Below are 18,696 nucleotides of genomic sequence, written 5' to 3' on the forward strand. Positions count from 1 at the left end.
CAGTTAAGGTTTAGACCTTGTATATTTTCTTATCTATAATTTCTCATGGATAGGATGAGAGTGGTTAAAATTTCATTTTAAGTCAGAACTGAGGATTTGACATGTTTTTCTCATTAAAATTTTGAAGTAATACACTTCATTGGCGTGTTCTGACATCAACCTACAAAATTCATTAGGTGGCAGAATTATGGCTTTATGTCTACAGTTCTTTGCACAAGAGCTGTCCAACATAGTGGGTATTAACCACATGGAACTGTCAAGTACTTAAAAGGTGGCAAGTGTGACTGAGGAAATCACTTTGAATTTTAGTTAATTTAAATTTAAAAAGTGATATTCAATTTAGTTATTGGAATACTTCAAGTATGTGTAGGGCAACGTGGCTTTGTGAATCTACTTTTTTCCAACTATGAATTTTATGAAATCTAAGTATAGACCAAGAATATCCAATAAAAATGTAATATTCTGATTGATATGTCCTATAAGTACAACCAGCATTTCAAAGACTTAGTGTGAAAAAAAGGACATAAAAGATCTCAATATTTTTTACATCAATCACATTAGTGATTTTATTTTGAACATATATGGTTAATAGAATATATTATTAAATCCCATTTACCTGCTTCTTTCTTCTCTTAAAAAATGTGGCCACAAGAAACATTTAAATTACATGTTTGGCTCACATTTTATCTTTATCAATTAGCACTACTTTAGAACCATGTAATGTGTATTAAATTATATTTTGTGTCAAAAAGCATTCAGTGTTCTGAAATGACATGCTAATAATGTATCTACCATCACTACAGCCTCCACAGTATAATCAGTCACACCTCATTCTCCTGCCTTTGTAGAGAAAGATCAAGGATCACTAAGTTCCAAGTCACTTGTGGCAGATGTTAGATGCTCAGATAGGGACCCCAACAAGGAAAGAGAAGGGAGAACGGATAGCAAGATGCAGGATGAATATTGCAGGTCTGGCTTTATCAAGTGTTGTCAAAGAACAGTATCACCTGATGGCTTAACCATGCCATAAATTTTGGGGACACTTTCAATTACTGAAGGGCTCTAGTTCTGGCTTATTTTCTCGTGCGCAAAAGTATTGTGCTACCTCCTTTTCTTCCCACTCCTGTGAGTTAGTACTTTCAGCTTAGTACTGATCTCAAAAACAGCACAGTATTCTAGTCTTTCATTCCCTTCTTTGCTTTCTGGCAATGTGAAATTAATAGTAAGAGTTTCCTTTACCACGTAAAGATGAGTTTTCTTCTTTTTATGTAATTTATTAAAGAAACTACACACACACACACACACACACACACACACACATGATTTAGTAGTGTAAGTATTGTCTTCCAAAACTAAAATCATTTTTGAAAAAGTAACTAATAAAGAAATGGGCCTGACCTTAAAATGATATTACACATTACATTTTTATAAAGATGATTTCAAGATTTTAGTATTTCAACATAAAATTTTGCAGGTCCAATATTTTTTTTAATTATAGAAAATTAAAAATAGTATGCAGATATTACGGTATTAGGTAAAATATTTATTAAAAATATAACTAAACCTCAAAAGTGTATTACTCTACTGCAATAGATAATTATATTAAGCTTTAACTTTGATACAACACAGAATAGCTCTTCATATAAGATAAACTTCTACAAGTTTTCTATACTTTGGGTGAGTTTTAGTGTATAATAATTCTGAAACAATCTAGGTTATGTACAAGTTCTAATTGAACACATTTCTCTCACAATCAAGCCAGCATCAAAGTAAATATATACTTACAATACAGAGATCATATCATGGGAAGCACATACGTAGTTGTTAAGCTACTCCACTGTATTATAAAATTCTTGAATTATTGCATTCTAAGCCTGTTAGGAAAGAAAGGGGGAAAAAAGTATGTTAATTAAATGTACTGGGTGTACTATATAGGCAGTTAAATAACCAAAAGAAAACTAAAAAGAAAATCATATACTTCTCATAGATCTTTCTCTATATACTTTAGTGCCTTTTGTTTATATACATTTATTATTTAAGTTTTAGAAAAATGCTATTGAACCATGTAAGTCATTTGAATATGTAACAAGAGAAATATTATTTTTTTAAAGATTTTATTTATTTATTTATCTTAGAGAGAGCAAGAGCATTAAGTATGAGCAGTTAAGAGCAAGTGGAGGGAACGCAGGGGAAGGGACAGAGAGTGAAGGGGAGGGACAAGCAGACTCCGCACTGAGTGAGTCAGCCAGGGCTCTATCTCACAATCCTGACATCATGACATGAGCTGAAATCGAGAGTTGGATGCTTAACTGACTTGAGTCACTGAGGTAACCCATAAAAGAAATATTATTAAAAAGAATGAATGCTATAACTGAAACTCTGAGGAAATACTATATCTTGTTAACCAAGGTAGATTTCATCATCTCTATTTTTTATGTTTTCCACCTACAGAATACGTTGTATATGTAGCACAAAAACAAAACAAAACAAAAATTAAAAAAGAGGTTACTGAATGATCTGAATGTTTCTAATTATCTGGATGCTTAACAAACCAAAGACCAAATAATTAGATGATTTGTCCAAATATTTTTGAATTTTCATGTTGATATATGCCAGCTGCTATGGTCTGAATTTTTGCATTCTCCCCCAATTTATGTGTTGAAATCCTTTTTTTTTTTTCCCAAATTTTAAGTATGCTTCAAATCCAATGCGGGACTCCAACTCACGACCAAGAGTCACAGCCAGGCAGGCATCTGCAAATGTTAAAATCCTAATGCCCATGATGATGGTACTGAGGGGTGAATAGCATTAGTACCTTTATAAAGAGGACCCAGACAGTGTCCTTGCCCTCTTCACCACATGAGGACACAGTGAAAAGATGTCCATTCGTGAACCAGGAAGCTCTCATCCTAGCTGCCAGCACCACAATCCTGGACTTCTCTGCCTCTAGAACTGGGGAAAATAAATTTCTGCTGTTTATCAGCTACCTAGTCTGCGATACTTTGTTACAGCAGCTCAAATGGACTGAGCCCACAAACATGATTGGCTATAAAAGGCAGGCAAATGCTTTCAAGCCTTATTGAATTTTTTTATTCTATAATGAACGAAGATTCTATTTAATACAAAGTGGGAAGCTGACCCACTGACATTACCCCAACCAAGAGCAAATCTAGTGGAACTATGGAGGAGTTTAAAGTCAAATAAAGAGAGGATTTAGTTTTTCTTTAACTGTGTGGTACGAATGTATTCCCTGTCAAAAACGTCTTTTTGCTGTAGAACTGAGCTTTTCAAACTTAGAGATTAGTAAGTGGTTGTTAGGAATTCCATACCCAGTACATGTACACACACGTCTACACACATGTACACACACCCACACATGCATGTGCTGTGGAGTGCACACACATGTACGCACACATGCCCATCTTGTCCTCATTGTAGGTCTCCCAAATTCCTAATCCATTTTTTCTTCCTGAAGTCAGTAGATTTTAAAGCAAATTTCAGTCAAATTTTTTTCTGGATACACACATAACATTGGCTGATGTTTAATAGAAAAAATGATTTTCCCCCTAATCTGGTATTCTCCTTCCCAATTGGCACTTTAATATTGGATTCAAATCCATTAAAGGTAATAAAAATATAGAGTACTGAACTGGCATTTTTGTCTTGTCTTTAATCTTAACTATTCCTTCTTGAAGTTGTAAAATAGATGAATAGCTTCCCTATATTTTGTAACAACTGTTGAAGATTTTTTAGGTGTGTTTGATTAACATTTAACCATCACAGCAATATTTTAAGGTAGGTTTTATTATCCTCATTTTACTGGGTTTTGATAATTCAAACAAATCATCTATATAAGAAGCTGGAAGGTGTAACTGGGGTCAAATTCAGCCCTAATTTAAAAGTGTGTACTCAAAAATGTCTTCACTTGTACATGGTTTCCTGGACTCTGTTTAAAAGATAATTCTGCCTAGATATCTACTTTTAATAGTATTTGAATACCAATTTGGAAAAAATGAATGAAATATTTAGTAAGGTAGATCAATGTTCTGTGTTGAAACCATATATATCTTGGGTTTAGAGTTGTTAGATGAGCAAAACCAAACGCAATTATTGCATATAACATATGTAATGCATTGGTTTTAAATCTTGACATAAAGGATCAACACAGTTAATAAATTAAGAAAAAATAGAGAAGGGACATTTGTATCTATCTCAACTGGTTCCAGACTTTTATGACACTAGAGCATCTGTGCCATTTTTTTTTTTAATGATTTTTCTGCCTCAGCATCAAATGCCATTCTTGCTTTGTTCTTACCATCCAAATCTTTTCTGATGCTTTCAAAATTATCTTTGCTGGCAAGTCAGCAAAATTAAACATTTAAAATCCTACCTTGATTGAGAGCAAATGATGAGAATCAACAAATGGACTGAGTTATCTACTTGGAAACTCAGATTTGGATATGTTGTGTATTTGTGTGTATGCATGTGTGTATTTCCCAAATTATAGCTACGATTTAATTAGCTGAATAAATAACACTTACATTATGGAGTTATTCTTATCATTTTTGTTGATAAATTTTTATCTAAATAAAGTTTTCTTTTCTTTTTTTCTTTTTCTTTTTCTTTTTTAATTACCTGCAGGGAAACAATTGTACTGTTCCATTCTCTACATTTCTGTCTAAGTCAGTCATGTGATGATATACGTTTTTCTCTTTTGCTTTCCTATATACTTGTCTTTCCTTCTAGGGCAGTCAAGTCATCTGCTTGATATGGGATAGAGGTAGGTAAGATAAGACCCTCAGTGTTTGTCTTTTTTTTTTTTTTAAGATTTTATTTCTTTGTCAGAGAGAGAGAGGGAGAGAGAGCGAGCACAGGCAGATAGAATGGCAGGCAGAGGCAGAGGGAGAAGCAGGCTCCCTGCCGAGCAAGGAGCCCAATGTGGGACTGGATCCCAGGACGCTGGGATCATGACCTGGGCCTAAGGCAGCTGCTTAACCAACTGAGCCACCTAGGTGTCCCAGTGTTTGTCATTTAAAGGGTCATTTTGTCATAGGACTTAAAGTCAGGCAATCTTGAAAAAGAAAGGTTTTTTTTTTTTTTTTTCTTAAAGATTTTATTTATTTACTTACTTGAGAGAGAAAGAGAGAGAGAGGACGAGTAAGCAGGGGGAGGGGCAGAGGGGGAAGGGAGAGAGCGGGGGTGGGGGGAAAGAATGTTTAGCCAGAGCCCTTCATGGGGCCCCATCCCACAACCTGGAGATCATGACCTGACTGAAAACAAGAGCTGGGCACTTAACAGACTGAACCTCCCAAGTGCCCAGAAAAAGAGAGGATTTCTAAATTCCTTTAGTTCTCCTTTATATAGAAAGACTAGACCTCGTGGATTAATCTATTATTTGGAGTCTGGCCCAGATCCAGAAGCTTGGTAACTGAAGGATGAAACATTAAAATGGTTCATTGATTTTTACTTTTCATCTTGATGTTTGTTAGTGAGCATAAATGGTTATGTTTGCATATAATTTTATACAAAAGCATTTGAAATCATATAGAAATGACAAGAGGAAGAAAGCCTTATTTGTTTATTCCTTTGGCAAAGGCAAAAGAGATGGAGAGAAAGAAGAGCTGAGTGGAAGAGGAAAGTGACTGTTTTCTCCACCCAGCTGCTTGAGGTCAGTCCCAGGGAGAGTAGCTTTAGGAAGGAACTCTCAGTGTTTTTGCTTATGCTTTTGGGAAGAGATTACTGTGCCGAGTAATCCCATACCAACATGTGGTGACCCAGTAGTGTCACGAGGGCCGCTTAGCTGGAACAGGCCCAGTTTACAATCCCAACTCTCCCTAGGTTACTTATGACATGGAAGATGAGCTGAGAAAAAAAAAAAAAAAAAAGAACAAAAAAAAATACAACAAAACAGGCCTATGGGGAGCAAAATGACTTAGGCACAGAGGTTTGTAAGGTTTTCTGCTTTAACCAAGTGTTGGAAGAGGGAAGCATCAATTTATGTGACATCAGAGACTGATGGACCCAAATACCAAGACTGAATTCATAGGGCCATTAGGCACACAAAGCTGAGAAATAAGTGACTATGAGAAACGGCAACCACAGGGTGGCCTATAGCAAGGGACTGAACTGCCATCCTGAGAAGAGGCAGTTAGAGAAGGTAAGCCACACAGAAGAGGTCACATCTGAGCAATGGTAAGGGCATAGCCTCATCTTCACGATAGAGCATTAGGAGGAGAGGGAACACTGGGTACAAAGGGCCAGGAAAGGAACAAGTACAACATGTTCAAGGAGGAAAAAAATCCCAGCATGCTTGTGGTGTAGTAATCCAGGGCACAGTATGGTAGGGGGTAAGGGTGGGGGTTTGTGGGGGAGGGGAGGAAGGACTGAGGCATATAGCGGCTGGGTGATGTTGGGTCCCACAAGCCACAATAAAGTCCCACAATAAAGTCCCAGACTTTATTCACGGTACAGTAGAGATACCGAGGTTTTGACCAGGGGACCCTATGACTTGATGAAAATTTTAAAATTTTCATTTCAGATATTCTGTAAAACATTTAGCAGAGAGGCTAGCCCAGAAGCAGCAGCCTGACTAAAGGCGACCGTAGCAGTTGAGCTGAGAGATGATGGTGATTGTAAGTTTAGCGGCAGTGACAGCGGAGAGAAGTGTTTGGATTTGGGATATATCTGAATAAAGTATAACATCCTATCCATTCATTTCACCATTTCACAAATACAAATGCATCTGTGAGCCATCATGATAGGGTGGGCTATGTTTCTTTCCTTAGCAAAGGGTCAATTTGAAAAATAAAAATTACGTAGATATTTATGTAAGTCAGTCATTTTGAGTAAAATTTACCAAAAGGTAAAAATATGGAGACATTTGCTTTATATAGTGAAAAAAAATATGTTGAGCCAATTGATTAAAGACAGTATAAATGATTAAGAAAAGTACTGTATTATTTTCATAAATGAAAGAATAAAGAAATAGACAAAAGGAGCATTACTTTTCTCAGAAAGAAGAATACTCTCGAGGACTCCGATGATGTTGTTAGAAACATCTCAGATATATTTGAAATTGAATTTCACTAATAAGTTTCTGAATTCACCAAATGTGATGAAAGGACATTGAATTTTGAATAAATAAAGATAATCCCTTCATGCAGTTTATAGTAATAAGTGAGATTTGCAGAAGAGGTTACTGAGCTAATTCCTGTGGCTATACTTTAAACAGAATTTTATGACTTCAGAATTGCTAGACTGTGTCCTCAAGCCTTCTTTAGTTCAACATACATTTCTAAAAATGCATTCTGTCTAACATCTGCTAGGTGATATGGCTAAAAGGGTGGCCAAAATACTCTCCTGTCCTTGAAGAGTTCATAGTGAAGAGGAGGGAAGGAAGAAAGAGAAATGACGAAATCGGTACTAAATGTCTGGCTAGGGGCACGTATACAGCAGCGTTCAACATTAACTTAGAGAAGCTTGATCGTGTAAAGTGAACGTTGAATGGCGGGGGGCAGGGGCACTGTGCAGGATGAGCACAGATAAAGAATACGGAGATATTAAAGGTTGGGACTAAAAACTAATCTGGCCCCAGCGGAGCAGAGACATAGGCAGTGTGATGAAGCACAAGCAGGAGGCAGCAGAAAGGAGCAAGGGCCAGCTGCTGGAGGGGCTCACGCTAAAACCTTGAACCTCATTAACACAAATAATAACACCCCCTCGTAATAAAAGAGTGCGCACTATGAAACAGGCACAATTTTAAGGTTTTATATATATAATCTCAGTCTATCAATAAGCCTATGAGATACTATTCCAGTTGCCGAGAAGAGGAATATGAAGCAGAGAGGTTAAGCCATTGACCCAAGGTCACCCAGCTTGGAAACAGTGTAGCTAGACTGCAACAAAAGCAGACTGATTCCAGAGTCCTACTCTTGGTCAGGCAGGTATGTCTGGTGAGATCAGTGTTCGATAGTTTAGCTGCAAAAGGCTTGTTGCTTGTTTGTTTTGCATAATTTACAGGGAAAAGGAGTACTTTTTTTTCTCCCAGTACAAAATGTTGGTTTGCTCTTTAAATTGAGTGGAAATGGGAATAAGAATCCTGAAATTAAAAGCACAAAGTGAGTGAGGAGGGAAAGGGAAGGAAAGAAATGACGTTTCTTGAGCATTTTGCTTACTGTGTGGCTGGAGGGTGAATGTTCACCTTCCTTGGTCTGTAGATACCTGTGTAAAGCTGGGGAAAGGAGTGATTATGGGAGAGGTATATGCTTTGTGCTCGCTTCTACAACTCCTTAGATATTTTCATGGTCTGAATTCTTTTGCAAGTTAGGCTTTCCTGTTGCTCCCTTCCCTTCCCTCTTATGTAGCTGGCTTTGATATCTGCCTTGGCCTTATTCCTTAGGGGAATATGATGCGGAGCTGTGTGAACAGCACGAAACCGAATTGGTGTTCAGGAAGAGAGCTAGCCCTGAGTGTTTCGAATTCTTCTACTTCCTTAGCTGCTGTAGGAAAAAAGGATTAGTAGCATTTAGGACCATTAATAACCATCAGTGTCTTGAGGACTTAAAATATATTTATGTTTGGATACAGGCTAGTAATTGCTATCATAGAAGATATTGGAAATTAGTTCATATTTTATACATGTATTTTATCCATAGAGTATTTTTTTAAAATATTTTATTTATTTAACAAAGAGATCACAAGTAGGCAGAGAGGCAGGCAGAGAGAGAGGAGGAAGCAGGCTCCCTGTTGAGCAGAGAGCCCGATGTGGGGCTCCATCCCAGGACCCTAAGATCTTGACCTGAGCCAAAGGCAGAGGCTTTAACCCACTGAGCCACCCAGGCGCCCCATCCATAGAGCATTTTTAACACACACTTTTTGAGGATGGGAGGGAGAGTTGCTTTGTTCTTTTAAAACCTATAAAACCCTTCAGGGCAAACTATTGAGCCTCTCCCACCTGGGGCTTGAAATATTACTGTAAATCTCATTGTGTATTCATCCCGGAACATTTGTTTTACTCAAAGATTCGGGAAAAAGAAATTTGTTCTAAAATAAATATCACAAGTACAGTGCAGAATGCACATAAATTTTAAAAAATACTTATTTATTTAACCAAGTGTTTATTGAATCTCTACTGTGATAGATGGTGCTCTGGTTATTGGGATTAAAGCAGTTATTTCCAGATATTTATATTATGCTGGTTTGTGAGAAAAGGATATAGTATGTTTTAACATGTGTATGGGGAATTTCTTTTTTAATAGTTTCATTGAGAAATAATAAACATACATCACTGTATTAGCTTAAGGTGTACATCACGAAGATTTAATTTACATATATGGTGAAATGATTCCCACAAAAGGTTCAGCTAACATCTATCATATCATATAGATAGAATTAAAAAAGAGAAGAAAAACAAATTCCTTGTGATGAGACCTCTTAGGATTTACTTTCTTAACCACTTTCTGATATACATCATACAGCAGTGCTATCAACAGTCATCAGATTGCACATACATCCTAGTACTGATGTATCATTCCTTTTTTAATTGAAGTACAGTTGACATACAATATTGTATTAGTTTCAGGTGTACAAAAGAGTGATTCTCGACATTCATATACATTACAAAAAGCTCACTGTGGAAGATGTAGTTGCCGTCTGCCACCTTACAAATTTATTTTAATATTATGGACTGCATTCCCTATGCTATACTTTATACCCCCATACTTATTATCTTATATTTGGAAGTTTGTAACTTTTGACAGCTTCTCTCCCATTCTTCCTATCCCAACATCCTCCTTTGATGACCATAAGTCTCATCTCTTTTCTCGACTTGGTTTTTTGTTTTGTTTTATTTTGTTTAGATTTCACATGTAAGGAAGATGATTCATATAATATTTCTCTTTCTCTGTCAGACTTATTTCACTTAGCGTAAAGTCTTCAAGATTCGCTCGTCTTGTTGCAAATAGTGGGATTTCTTTCTTTCTTTTTTTTTTTTTTATGGCGGAAGAATATTTATAGCTCAGAATTTCTTTATCCATTCATGGACACTTAGGTTGTTTTCATGTCTTGGTTAGTGTAAATAATGCTGCTATGACCACGAAGATGCAGATATGTTTTTGCTTCCTTTGGATGTATTCCCAGAAGTGGAATTCTGAAGTCATATGGTAGTTCCATTTTTAATCTTTTGAAAATCCTCCATACTATTTTCCATAGTGGCTGTACCAGTTTATAACCCATCAGCAGTTCACAGGTTTCCCTTTACTCCACATCCACTCCAGCACTCATCTTTTTGATGATGCCCCTTCAAACAGGTGTGAAGTGATATCTCATCGTGGTTTTAATTTGCATTTTCCTAGTAACTAGGGATGCTGAGCATCTTTTCATGTACCTGTTGGCCTTTCATATATCTTCTTTGGAAAAACGTCTATTCAGTCCCTTGCCAATCTTTAATTGGGTTATTGTTTTTGTTTTTTTGTTTTTCCCCCTAGAGTTGTGTAAGTACTTTATATATTTTGGACATTAACTGCTTATCACATATGTAGTTTGGAAATATTTTTCCCCATTCCATAGGTTGTCTTTTCTTTTGCCATTCAAAGACTTTTTAGTTTGATGTAGTCCCATTTGCTTACTTATTATTTTGGTAGTTACAGTGTCATATTCAAAAGATCATTTCCAAGATTCATGTCAGGGTGCTTTATTCCTGTTTTCTTCTAGGAGTTTCATGGTTCCGTTTATGACATTTAAGTCTTTAATTCAGTTCAAGTTTTTTCTAAGTTTTTATTTAAATTCTAGTTAGTTACCATACATGTGATATTAGTTTCAAATGTACCCTATAGTGATTCAGCACTTCCATATATCACCCAGTGCTCATCAGAAGTGCTCTCCTTAATCCCCATCACCTTTTTCACCCACCCCCCATCCACCTCCCCTCTGGTAGCCATCAGTTTGCTTTCTAGAGTTAAGGGTCCATTTCTTGGTTTACCTTTCTTTCTTTTTTTTCCCCTTTGCTCATTTGTTATTTCTTAAATTCCACATATGAGTGAAATCTTTCTTTGACTGACTTATTTCATTTAGCATACTACCTCTCTCTAGCTCCATTTATGTCATTGCTAAAGGCAAGATTTCATTCTTTTTTTTTTTTTTTTAATGGCTATGTAATTTCTAGCTAATTTTGTCAGTGGTGTAATATAGGGGTCCATTTCATTCTTTTCATGTGTGTGTCCAGCACCAGTTATTGAAGACACTGTCTTTTCTCGATTGAGTTTTCTTGTTTCCCTTGTCAGATATTAGTTGACTGTATATGTTTTGGTTTACTTCTGAGCTCTCAGTTCTGTTCCATTGGTCTGTCTGTTTTGATTACTATAACTTTATAGTATAGCTTGAAATCATGAAGCATGATGCCTCCTTCTTTGTTCTTCTTTCTCAGAGTTTCTTTGGCTAGTTAGGATCTTTTATGGTTCCATATAAATTTTAGGAGTGTTTTGTATATTTTTTTAAAAAATGCTATTGGAAAATTGATTGGGATTGTATTAATCTATAAATGACTTTTTGTAGTATTGGCATTTTAACAATATAAATTCTTCTAATCCATGAACACAAGATACCTTCCCATTTATATGTTTTTTTTTTTTAATCTCTTTTACCAGTGTTTTATAGTTTTCAGTGTATAGGTCTTTCAAATCCTTGGTTAAATTTATTCCTAAGTATTCTATTGTTTTTGATGTTATTGCAAATGGGATTTGTTTGTTGATTTTTCAGAAAATTTATTGTTAATTTGTGGAAATGCTACTGACTTTCATTTGTTAATTTTGTATCCTACAACTTTATTGAATTGTTGATTAGATCTAACACTTTTTGGTCACGTCTTTAAAATTTTCTATATATAAGATCATATCATCCTCAAAAAGACAATTTTACTGCCTCTTTACTAATTCTGATATCTTTTGTTTCTTTCTTTCTTCCTTTTTTTTTTTTTTTTTTTTTTCCATTAGGACTTCCCAATACCATATTGAATAGGAAAGGAATAGTGACAATGAGTATTTTTGCCTTGTTCTGATCTTAGAAGAAGACATTTCAATCTTTTACCATTGAATATGATGTTAGCTGTGGGCTTTTATTATATGGCATTTATCAGGTTGAGATATGTTCCTTCTGTGACCAATTTGTTGGGTTTTTATCATAAATGAATGTTAAATTTTGTCAAATGCTTTTTCTGCATCCATTGATGTGCTAGAATTCTTTTCTTTCATTTTGTTAATGTAGTGAATCACACTTATTGATTCAGGTATGTTGAAACATCCTTGCATCCCATGGATAAATCTCATTTGATCATGCTGAATGATCCCATTAATGTGCTGCTGGATTTAGTGTCCTTTTATGGTTTTGGTATAAGGATAATGCTGGCATTGTAAAATGAGTTTGGGAGTATTCCCTTCTCTTTGATTTTTTTGAAAGAATTTGGGAAGGGTTGGTATTAATTCTCCTTTAAATGTTTGGTAAAATTTACCAGTGAAGCCATCTGGTTCTAGGTTTTTCTTTGTTAGGAAATTGTGGATTGCTGATTTAATCTCCTTACTAGTAACTGGTCTATTCAGATTTTCTATTGCTATGGGAAATATTACCATGGAATTTAATTTATGAATATTTTGGCTTCATAAATTAGACAAATAAAGTATGAATGTTTTGATGTAGACCAGGAATTAGCAAATTGTGCACTAAAGAAGTAGGTGGTAAATACTTTAAGCATTACAGTCCAAAAGGTAAAGTCAAGGATTTCTATAGGTTCTCATTTATTGTATAGTTTCTGTCATAATTCCTCAATTCTGCTGTTGTAGTGTGAAAGCAGATAAATAATACATAAACAGATAGCTGTGACTATGTTCCAGTAAACTCTTATTTACAAATATTAGCAACAGGTCAGATTTGGCCCATGAACCATATTTGCTACCTTCCGGTTTAGACCATAATGAACTTTTTAAAAAAAATTTTACTGAGAGAGATGGATCTAAAAATGGTGATATTTTTCACATCTTTTAATTGAATCAATAAAGTTTAAGCACTTAATTTCCTGATTTCTCTAGCTCTGCTGGGAGGTGTGGGGGGGCAGTTCTTAAGGGTTCTTAAGTTGGGGGGAGGCAATGAGAGATAAGTGCTGACTTGTGATGTGACAGGCCAAGACAAGACAGGCCAGTTGGTAGCCCAGTGGCTGTCATGAATAGGATGAGCATGGGCTGAGCTCCAGCGGCTGCTCCCAAAAAGCAAGTGCACTTCTTGCTTGTTCAGATGGTGTTTTGATTTCTGATCCTACTTGTTAAAACCCTCCCTGGAAGAAGAATCTCGAAATGGGAGATATGAACTAAAATCAGGATAAAGATTGCATGGATACTTATATCCATATCCTCAGTCACACTCATCTAGAAAGAGATACCTGACTGGGACCAAAGATGGGAGACATGCCAGGGACAGATGGCTAGTGACACTGGATCTTTTCTTCTTTGTCTATGACAATAATGAAAAAAAAAATGGACACTTTCCTTTATAAACCGGTGTTGTAAGAATGTTAGTGAGATTCAGCCAGGTAGGCAGAATAAGGGAGGGTTTTTGATAAGCCATCTTTGTCCTCTGCACGGACACCTTTCTCCCCCCAGTTCTTCTGACAAAATCAGTGAAAGCATTGAGAAAATAGAAGGAAAATAGTAAAGAAGGGAAGGAAAACAGAAGAGAAGCAGGGGCATAGGAGGAGAGAGAAGGACGAAGCAAAGAGAAGTCTGTGAATATTTTTCCTGGGATCCAAGCATGCTGCCTGCCCTCTTTGGCCAGACTCCCAGAACTCTGGGGACATTGGGAGGTGGTTCAGGCTTTCTCTCTTATGTCCTTTGGATGAATTCTTTTGGAAGTAGTTGACAGCCATTGAACAGGTTCTCCCAGTGTACTGCAAAGCCTAGAGATCACCAGTATTGAAGAGGTTAGGATCCACTGGTCTGTCCCCTTTAATCCTGGGTTCTTAAACATTAATAAGCATAAGAATCATCTGAATAGAGTATTAAAATAGATTCATGAACTAGCTTTCTAGAGATATTGATAAATAGGTTTGTGGTAGGGACCAGAATTTCCACATACAAGAAGCCCTCTACTTCGCAGTAGTATTTGGTGTGTATGTTTGGGGAGCCACACCGTAAAAAGTCACAGCTACATCACTTCCAGATGTTATGCAGTTAGTTAGGCATTAACAAGGAGGGATAAAGCAGATGCTGGCTACATCCTTCAACACTCCCCACCCCAACGGTTAATAGCCACACCTTCAGAGCTATCTCTTAGGGCTAACAGAACAGGAAAGGTCTAGCCAGAGAGCTGGCTGAAAAGCCACGAGGGGTCTCCCACGAGTGGAACACGTACAAGAGAAACAACTTGCCCTTAAGTCCACTACAAAAGCTTCTTAGAAACTCAGAAACTCAGAAATATACATTACATAAATAAATACAATTATAACAGAATGTATCATGGATAGGCACATGTGCAAAAAACCCCAAAATGTTATATAACCACCAGATGTCAGTCACAAATGCCAATACAATCCAAATTTACATGTAGGCTTAGAGAGGATGCAGCTAGAGCTTCTCAGAGCCACTGCCACTCTTGCACCAGCACTTTCAGTCTTGAAAGGGTGATATATTTATCTACTTCTCTACTCGTTAAACTCTAGCTCCCCATTCCAGTCTTGGATTTCCAGTTCTTTGGTGCATCTGGAAAAAAACTGGAGCAACCCATCAACACAGAGTGTTCAAAACAGTTGAATAAAAGGCACCATAGGAACTCATCTGATTACTTAAATATTAAATTTTTTTCTTGAGTATAAATTAATTACATCAGAATAAATGTTTCACTATAAATTTTAATTATAAAACTTAAGTTGTAGCTTTTTAATTCAGACCAAAGCCTCTTGGAATATCAATAATCAAAATAATAACATTTAGCATAATATTTTTTGTAATCAACAGAGAAGAAAAGCTAAACCTAACAAAAATATGAATGGATATTTTATACCATGGCAACTTAATTTAGAGTAATGTATTTCCTTTTTTCTAAAGTTGTATTAAAACTGATGAAAGAGTCTTAAAAATCAGAATTTCTTGTTAAATTCTGATTCTTTTTTTTAATATTTTATTTATTCAGTAGACAGACAGAGATCACAAGTAGGCAGAGAAGTAGGCAGAGAGAGGAGGAAGCAGGCTCCCTGCTGAGCAGAGAGCCAGATATGGGGTCAATCCCAGGACCATAGGAGCCACCCAGGTGCCCCTTAAATTCGGATTCTTAAACTAATAATGTTCTGAGAAAGAAAAAGAATCCATTCCAATTATAGCTGCAATTGCTACATTAAATAAAATCATTCTGGCTATGTATTCATTGCATGTGATTTATGAATAAATAAAATTATTTAAAAAAGGAAATACATTTATTGTTCAGGGTATAGGCCAATTTTATGACAAAGTTGTACTCTGAAAAGCATTTTGCATATAGGGAAAAGAATTTTGTTTTAAAATGCATTCATTTCTTTTTGAATAATTTTAAAACTTGAATTTCAGGATTTTAATGGCCTAAGTAAAGTTATCACATCCTTTGTCCTTACCCCACTCAGGGATAAGCCTTTCAGGATTGTGAATGACTAGTTACTGTACCAAGCAAGCACAGAAGAATCCAGTTTATCTGACTTAAGCTTTTCAAAGACTCTTTTGGTTTGTTTCTATTTCTTCTATTCATCTACACTTAGGAAGTATTTTGGAAGAAAAGAAATCCAGGCCTCCCCAAATCATTTATATTTGTGTAGCTTTCTGTTGCCAAAATTTCTGCCTGAATATCCATTATGTTTTCCATACATGAAATCTAAATCCACAATCACATGAAAAAAATAAAGTATAAAGCCATTATTCATATAATTTGATCCAAAGAAAATATTTAAATAGTTATCATAAAAGCAAAAAAAACATTGTTAAAGGAAAAAAAAATTAGATGTACAGCTTAAGTTTTCTGCATAGTATCTCCTCTTCATTTTGTACCTGGTCTACTCTCTTATTCATTATGTTCTAGTCACTTCTCAAAGTGCTGTCCCATCTCAATATGTAATCTCTATTGGCTTGTTTGGAATGTCAAATATTCTAGTGTAGCTGGATGTGTGGGAGGAATATAAGCTTAAACTACTCTCTCTAGTGCAATGTGAAGATGATTTTCCCTTTAAATTTGGCATAATGGGAGAAAACATAATTTCTATGTGCTATTTGATGTGGGTATCAAACCCAACTACATTTCTAAGATTCAATTCAAATTCAGTGAGCCATATGTAATTATAAACCAAGTTATACATTTAAGGTTATCCCCATATTCAACTCTAAGTTAAATGTGATTTGGTTGTAGCAAAGTGTGTCTCAAATGTAGACTCATACACCACTTGGAACAGCTTTGAGAGAAAGAATTTATTACTCTTCTTGAAGAGAAGCACCTGACCATGAAACTCATATTGGCTACAAATAACCCAAAGCAATGATAGGTTCTAGGAATTGCATAAAAGGAAAAAGAAGCATGTATCAAAAAAGTATTCTAGTAAGGAGATAACATCATTTGGTTTATTCTGTTTAATGAATGGTTTTGACCACATAATCATTTAAAAAAAAAAAAACTTAGATTAATTCAGTGCTTTATTTATACATAAAGTTTTTCTGATATATAGTTCTTTACTTTGGCATTCTAATGAATGTGATTATGATATATTTCATCCTTTAAAGATAAACTGTTCATTACCATATGTCGTTTTCAAGAAATAAACAATGATCTTTGCAAGAACACCATTACCTACTTTTATGTATTGATGTAATATTAGGGAATATCTGCATATGATTGGATAAATCAGGGTATTTTCATTATGTTTTATTGAAATATCCACCAATTACGTTTTGAGGCTTAACATACAATTTGCCACCCACACAAGCACTCACATGCCCCCCACCCCATACCATAGCAAACAAACTGAAATAACTATGAATTAGGTCAGATATACTTTTTTATTTTTATTTTTTATTCTTATTTTTTTAAGATTTTATTTATTTATTTGACAGACAGAGATCACAAGTAGGCAGAGAGGCAGGCAGAGAGAGAGGGGAGGAAGTAGGCTCCCTGCTGAGCAGAGAGCCCAATGTGGGGCTCGATCTCAGGACCCTGGGATCATGACCTGAGCTGAAGGCAGAGGCTTTAACCCACTGAACCACCCAGGTGTCCTCAGATATACTTTTAAATACACAATTTCTTTATCATACGCTAAAAAGATGAATTCCTGGAGATACTACCTGGTAGAAAAGGAGAATGGGGAAGGAGAAAATACTGTTTCTCTGCTCTCCAAATGAAGCAAAAAACCTGTGATCTCCTTAAGGAAATGATTGGTCATGTAACAAAATGTATATTTTTATTTTATATATTTATTTATTATTCTTGAAGATCTTTTGGTAAAATAGAACACATATATTCATGAACAGGAAAAGATTACTTAGAGATTTATAAACTTAAAATTTTTCAGGATTAAGAACACTCATTAAAATTAAACATTTAGATATGAAACAGTAATATTTAAGAATGGCCATTTGGTTGCAATTACAATTATATATTGAGTAGCAACCCCAATGACATCTTTATCTATGTTAACTTCCACTTTCATTCAAACAGCAAGTCTTAATTCTAATTTTTAATAAATGTTCCACCCCCCCTTCAATCCTATTTTCATTGCCACAACCAAGAACTTCTTCACTTACACAAGGGCAATTACAGTTTTCATACCTTCTGTGTTGTCACCAATAAAGCATTCTAAAACACTGATAGGTATACTCAGGTTTAACTCAGACCATTCCATGCTTTAGAAATTTTCAGTAGTTCCTCACTGCCAGAAGCTGAAGTCCAAACAATTTAACATGGAAAGAAAGGTCTTCAAATTTTAACTGTCATCTTCATTTCTGGGCTTATCTGTCATGACTCCTTACTCTATCCCAGTCACACAGAGCTGTATCTCATTTCTTAATTACATTATATCTTTAGATGGCTTTCAGAGCTCTTGCCCACATTTTCAGTTTTGCTTAGAATATCCTTTAAAACTTGTGAAGTTATGCTCATCCCCAAATGCACAACTCAAAACTTCCCCATTTTATAAAACTTCATTATTGAATCCTCTAAGCTTCCATAGCATTATTTCACAATCAAGTCAAAGTATTTCTCTTACTTTATCTCGTTTTAATAAGTGAATTCTCAATATTTTGTTTCTCCATTAGATTATGATTTTTTAGGGCATTGACTATATTATTTATGTTGTATTCTTGAAGCCTATAAATCACCTTAACCATAGTATTTGTTCAATATAAATATTTATTAGTGTTTTTAATTCAAAATTATAATTTCTTTAAAGAAATTTTATAAGATGGTAAGAAACTACAAACATGGTCAAATTCTTATGTGCTCATTGCTATTAAAAACATTCTCAGGGCGCCTGGGTGGCTCAGTGGGTTAAAGACTCTGCCTTCGGCTCAGTCATGATCCCAGGGTCCTGGGATCAAGCCCCACATCAGGCTCTCTGCTGGGCAGGGAACCTGCTTTCTCCTCTCTCTGACTGCTCTCTGCCTACTTGTAATCTCTGTCTGTCAAATAAATAAATAAAATCTTTAAAAAAAA

At 35.5% G+C, this 18,696-nt stretch overlaps 1 protein-coding gene across 3 annotated transcripts in view; it reads right to left on the reverse strand.

Moving 5' to 3' along the window:
- The window catches only part of FUT9 (fucosyltransferase 9), a 199,141-nt gene that overhangs the window by 92,099 nt on the left and 88,346 nt on the right, over window positions 1-18,696 (reverse strand). For 2 of the 3 annotated variants that reach the window (XM_082732121.1, XM_082732120.1), the window contains exon 3: window positions 1,786-1,874. The gene's annotated coding sequence lies outside the window, so the exon portion shown is untranslated. Of the gene's footprint in view, window positions 1-1,785; window positions 1,875-2,815; window positions 2,853-18,696 lie in introns of those variants that run through there. The other variant, XM_082732122.1, reaches the window with a different exon arrangement.

Source organism: Mustela nivalis (assembly GCF_964662115.1).
Source record: "Mustela nivalis genome assembly, chromosome: 5".
Classification (NCBI taxonomy): Eukaryota; Metazoa; Chordata; class Mammalia; order Carnivora; family Mustelidae; genus Mustela; species Mustela nivalis.